The sequence below is a fragment of the Argiope bruennichi genome, chromosome 11, assembly GCF_947563725.1.
Source record: "Argiope bruennichi chromosome 11, qqArgBrue1.1, whole genome shotgun sequence".
Classification (NCBI taxonomy): Eukaryota; Metazoa; Arthropoda; class Arachnida; order Araneae; family Araneidae; genus Argiope; species Argiope bruennichi.
Genome location: NC_079161.1, coordinates 17,702,098 through 17,708,579, shown reverse-complemented (window position 1 = coordinate 17,708,579; position 6,482 = coordinate 17,702,098). Strand labels below are relative to the sequence as shown.

Genomic DNA, 6,482 nt, shown 5'->3' with positions numbered 1-6,482 from the left:
AAAGGGAGATGAAAAATATGAAAAAGACTCTATGAAAAAGGATGAATTATTTAGTGATATCCATAATTTTGAAAAATCGCATTGACTAAAACCTTTAAAATGATTGAAAAAGATTAAAAAAGATATTTATATACTTAAAAATAACGAAGATCGATGAAGTAATATAGAAATCTGTAAAAATGGTATAAGTATCAATTAACTACTCCTTATTGTATTCTACAGTATGTAATTCTTAAACGAATGAATCTGGCCTAAACATGTTTAATATTTCTATACATGATGCACACAAATTATAAAGTTCCGATTTGTATTTAAAAGGCACTAGTGTAGCACAGAAGTTAATGATAATTAAAGCCATTAGACAATACATCTCACCCCCCCCCTTCCAGCTTCCAAAACCAGATTTTTTTACTGATTTTAATTTAATTGCTATATAAACAGTTTTAAGCAACAAAACCTTACGAAATGAGTTCGCAAAACGTCATATCGCACGTCATTTTTGGTTTCATTATAAACTGCATGAAAAAAATTGGAGAATTAAAATTTAAATACATTTAATTTAATCGTATAAGAAATAGTAAAAAAAAAAATGAAAAAGGTCAAAAATTTCTAACACAATATATATTCTATTCAACTTCAGGATTGAATATTTGTTTTTAATTATTAAGCAAAATTGTTTTAAATTTTAGCATAATATAAAACTAAAAAAAAAATAATAAACAAAGAATGTTGATAGAATATTGCTTCAAAATTTGAATAATATTTGATAATAATTTGAATAAATATGATTACATAGCTTTATAAATCCAATGAAAGCTCAGTATCAAATTACTCTGAAAATACCTAAAAAAACAATCCCAAGAAAGTGGAATCGAAAGTTCCAGAGTCCCTAGATAGTTGCATATTTTGCTTATTCAGTAATCTAACCTTGGACAAACATATAGTTAGCTAATGGAATTACATCTGTCGTGTAAAAGTGTTGCCACTTTAATTTCCATTAAAAGTGTTAGAACTAAAACTTCAAATAAATTCTCTTTACTAATGCATCAGTTGAGTTATTAAGATATTTTCTTCCATAATTTCCACATGATTTCTAGCTTTTTTTAAAATCATGTCGTTATATTTCTCAATTTTAGCCTTTCCTATTCGAGATAAAAATTCATAATAAACTTGCACGACATTTGAATAAACTTACCACTAATACAATTTTAAAATCAAAATGGAAAATATATGCTGAATGAGATGAGATTTTATGCACATTCTTATGAAATAAATGCACACCTGTCGTTAATATCTCATTTCAAGAGCAAGACTTGTCGTGCTGCCATCTACCGATAAAAATGTTATTTATAGAAATATTGCAGTACTTAATTTTGCATAATATATTACTTATTTAACAAGAATAATGGCTGATTTTGAAATTATTATTTTACCGTCAATTTCGAAAAAAAAAATTACATTTAACAAAATTTGAAAGGTGTCAGTTTCTTTTGAAACTCGAAATAATGGTATATTAAATTTTCACCGATCAACGATTTTCGATGAATTTAAAAAATTCTAAGAAATGAAAAAACACAAATTCAATGATTAAATATTTCCTTTCCTGAAACTTTCTTCAATGTTTTAAAAATTTTCAGAAAGAAAGCGCCAAATTCTTTTATTTTACTGCAAGAAAAGAAACCTATTTCATCATGCTTAGTGATATTGAAATTTGTTTTAAATCTCATTCTGTAAAATAGACACTTATAGACAATTCCATAATAAAAGCAATCATAATATTTAAAATTCTCATTATATTATTAGGCCGGTTTTACTATTTGGTGCTTGTTGGCAATCGCTTATTGGCAACACAATCATTTGGTGTTTGTTCATCAAACGAAACAATTATTGGTTTGTGAAAAGCTCGTCTCCCATAATTAGTGCAGAAATGTTAATTGTATTTGAATGTTAACTGTTTAAACAAAAAATGGTTACTATACATCACTTGAAGCCATTCGGATAAATTGAATAATCGAAACGCGTTTAATGCATAGGCGGGGTCTATGGTTGAGTCCTGTAACATTCCCCGTTTCCCAGTACTGATAAGACATTTACAGCCAGCTGTGTCGTCGCTGTTAATTACTAAACTCCCCGAGATAGCCAGATGATGGATCTTTTCACCTGGGTGGTTTCGCATCTGTTCATTAGCGACTACAGTGAAAGACCACATGTGGGAATTCCTCTTCCAAGAGATATTGATAGTACCTTCAAAGAGAAAAGGGTGTCCAAACATCTGGATGCTAAATGTTTTCTCATTGTGAAAGGACTATGATAACTCCGGGTTTCAGAATAGTCAGTTATGAAAGGTGCATCACTAAAAGGACCTTCCCACGACCGACTGGCGCCGCTGAGGGAGCATATTGCTGAACCCCTATTGGCCGAAAGAGAGCTCAAATGACCAGTGTAAATGAAGAGAGGGAGATTGTCGCCGAAATAAAGTGCAGAGATTTTTTTTAGGGGAAGAGAAGAAACGAATAGCAGGCAGACTGTTGGACTACGCCCACGAGTTCGGAGTCCGAGAACTACCCCTGGAGTGGTAGTGTTGACTAACAACCTGTTAGTTCCCTGTGGTGTTGTTTCTCCGTATTGATGGAGAACTGAGTTTCACGATAAACCTTCGACTTCGACTGTTGTGTCTCCTACTACAGGTGTAAATAACAATTTATTTAACCAAGATTAGAACTAGTTGTTCTTTTGCATATATTGGGTTGTAAAGTAAAGAATTGTCTGGAAATTATGCTTCGTTATTTGATCAGTCTAAATCAAGACATTGCAGTCCTAAGGACTGTTGCAGGCCTCGGTACAACACCTCCCATAGGGGGCCCATCCCGTCGCCGGTAGGGAAATAACACCATTTCTGTATCTATCATAGCGGAGAGAACTACCATATAGGAAACTTCAACCTTATATCTGCGGGAGCCAAGAGAATTTATTTAATTATAAATGTATATGTATTATTAAGTTAATGAATTATTAATTCCTATATTTATAAGTTAATAAATCTCAAATTATTCTATCTTATTATGCAATTTAAATGTTAACTTGAAAAATAATACATTTTTTGAATAAGCTGTGCTTATACTGGCTAAGTTATATTTGATCATGAATGTAAATATATAAATAAATACATATGAACAAAAGACGTATGTATTTTTCTTAGCCTAAGAAAGCAAGAATTTTTTTTAACCAAGAAATGTCAGAGATACTTTCACTTAGATGAACTTTTCACTTAGATCATATTGGAAAACAGTTGTTACAGTTTTATTTAGATATCAATTCAATCAATAAGAAAATAATATTATTTGTTTTCAGACGTATTTATTTATAAGGTTTTATAAAACGATAATTATTTATTACATTTTTGAGAATACTTTCATAGAAAAAGGGAATTTGATTTTATTTATCATAAAGTTTGTAATTAGCCAATTTTCTCAATCAAAATTTAAATCTTAAACTAAACTACACTTGTGCAAAAAACGTAAATTATCAATTTCAAATACGTATATCATATAAATCATTTCAAAAATAACTTAAAACTTTTATTACATAATACTGAATAATGACCTGGGAAGTGAATATTCAAATGTCTAGGGAAGAAGAAATTTTTGGAAGACACTGATGAATCTTTCTTTATTTTTTTTTTACAATGAATGAAAAGTAAGTGCTGTAAGCTTAAAATTTGAGCAAAATTTATTTTATTTGCTTGAGAAAGCCCTTTGTTTAATTTTTTTATAAAATTTGATGCAAAATTATCAATAAATGATAAGTAAATTGAAATGAAAGTGGAACTAACAGGAGTGTATTCAACATTATCTTAAAAGAGAATTTTTACCCAACGAATGGAGAAAGTGAAGATTTCATTTTCTTTCTAAAACATGACCTATTCCTTGCTTACTTCAAAATATTTGGATTTACAAACAATTACTGCTGCAAAATGGCGGAAGGAAGTTGCATCCTATAATCTATCTAAACAAAGAATTCTCTAAATAATTAATTTTATTCTTCAAAACAGATCATTTTAACATTCATTCTTTGCTTTTAATTTCAAGAGATTTAATCCCCGATTCTCTTCAAAAGAAAAACTACTTTTTTGTAATTAAAGTATTTGTTTATCCATTCCGATTTGGAGATAGAATTGAATACTTTTTTATTTACTGTTTTTCTAAATTTCGAACTTTTGAAACGCACTTGAGCATTTTAAGTACATTTGCTGTTTGTGTGCTTATGATCTGTTTTTATTGTCATTCTTTTTCTCTTAATCTAAATATTTCTTTCTCAATTATATTTTAGCATTTCCATTGATATTTTTCTTTTTATTACAATTTGTTTTTAACATAATATTGTTACAAAATTTCCGGGTTCGTTTGGATAGTGGGAGTTATACGGTGTGGAAAACGCTCAATCACCAGGCGGCAGTAGAAAATAAAACAACGACGTTTATTTACACGAAGACACACAGAACAACGCAAAGACGACAACTATATACAGCATAGAAGACGATTATCTTCAGCCGAGACGTGCAGCATACAACATCATCATACAACAGACTCTACTGCAGACAGTAGCACACAGCTTAGTTCAGCACTAGCTTCACTCCGTCGCTGCTCCACTTAGCTCTGGAAGGCCAGTTCTTTACCGTCGCTTCCAACGACTGTTCGACTCCACTGGCCCACGACGACTCGGCAGCTGCAAGCTGCTCCCTTTTATAGGTCTCAGGAGGCGGGGTTAGAAGCCTCTCAACCAATTAGGAACGTTCGAGGCGTAACTCGGTTCCTACTGGACGGATCGGGAAAATTCTCCATGTTTCGGGTATAATCTATTTTGGCGCCAAAGTCGCCAATTCGTTGCCAAGTTTGTCGCCAAGCTCTGGGACCCCCCCTGGAACCAACTATGCTGGAAAGCCGCATCACAGATTCGTAACAATATTTAAAGTATTATCCAGTTTCCTTTTAAATCCACTGTTCTATATTCAGTTTAAATACCGAAAATACTTTCACGTTTTTCAGTGGTATTAGAGCTTGTTTCTGTATTTATATATTTCCTTTTTCATTTGTAATTCCTTAAGAATGTAATAAGTAAATCTCGATCTTTTTTGTAATCTTTAATAAAAAGGTGATATTTTCATACCCATTCAAGCATTCAGTAACACAATAGTTACAGTTATGGGATTCTAAGAAGGTTTTCTACTGAAGCGTGATATTCAATTTAAAAAATAAAATTTCCATCTCTATATTAATAATAAATTCTATCTATCAGCATTTTTAAAATTACTTATTTTCTAGCCACTTGAATTCTAAATTCAATTCTAACTAATTCGGTTTATATTTTTATGTATATTTTATTGTGCATTGTATGTATATTTTAGTGTGCATTGTGTTTGGCACAATTCAAAATTCCATAAGGAATAAAAAAAACTTTTGTTTTCAAATATACTGTTACGAATCTGCGATGCGGCTTTCCAGCATAGTTGGTTCCATGAGAGGTCTTAGAGCTTAGCGACAAACTTGGCGACCGTTTGGCGACTTGGCGACGAATTTGGCGACTTTGTCGCCAAAATAGATTATACCCGAAATATCGAGAATTTTCCTGATTCATCCAGTAGGAACCGAGTTACGCCTCGAACGTTCCTGATTGGTTGAGAGGCTTCTAGCCCCGCCTCCTGAGACCTATAAAAGAAAGCACCCGCAGCTGCCGGGCAGTGGTGAACCAGTGGTGAATTGAGTTGTCGGAAGTGACAGAGAAGAGTGGTCGTAGACCAGTGGAGTCGTCGTAGTGGTGAATCGACGGTGAATTGAGTCGTGGACCAGTGGAGTCGAAGAGTAGTCGGAAGCGACGGCGAAGAACTCGTCTTCCAGGGACTATCGGAGAAGCGACGGAGTAGAGCAGCTGTGTATACTGTTGTATGCTGCTGTATATACTGTTGTATGCTGCACGTCTCGGCTGAAGATAATCGTCTTCTGTGCTGTATATAGTTGTCGTCTTTGTGCTGTCCTGTGTGTCTTCGTGTAAATAAACGTCGTTGTTTTATTTTCTACTGCTGATTGAGCGTTCTTCACACCATATAACTCCCACTATTCAAACGAACCCCGGGAAATTTCGCAACAATACGTTTCAGTTCTCAAAAGATTAAAGTGGTTTGGAGCCTCTAATGTGATAATGTTTTAGATGATTTATTTAGCGCGATGGTTTAGCTTTCTTGCACTTTTCAGGACCTAAATGCGGTAGCATTAACTGCCTAGGGTTAAACTGCAGTATTATTTGAAAATCAAATAATCATCAAGTATTTGTCCAGCAAATTTTGGATAAAATTTTCTGTCTATCTTTCTATAAATATACCAGCCAAAAAAAGGCAACGACCTACATGCACGATATTAATGTTTGATCTTTTCACCAAATTTGCACATTTCTGAAAATTTTCAATGCTGATTCAACCTACCATATCT

At 32.8% G+C, this 6,482-nt stretch overlaps 1 protein-coding gene across 1 annotated transcript in view; it reads right to left on the bottom strand.

Annotated features, from left to right (window-relative positions):
- Positions 1-1,224, bottom strand: part of LOC129957204 (RIMS-binding protein 2-like) — a 388,720-nt gene extending 387,496 nt beyond the window's left edge. The window contains exon 1 of the mRNA XM_056069422.1: positions 1,196-1,224. The gene's annotated coding sequence lies outside the window, so the exon portion shown is untranslated. The remainder of the gene's footprint in view (positions 1-1,195) is intronic.
- Between the last annotated feature and the right edge of the window lie 5,258 nt (positions 1,225-6,482).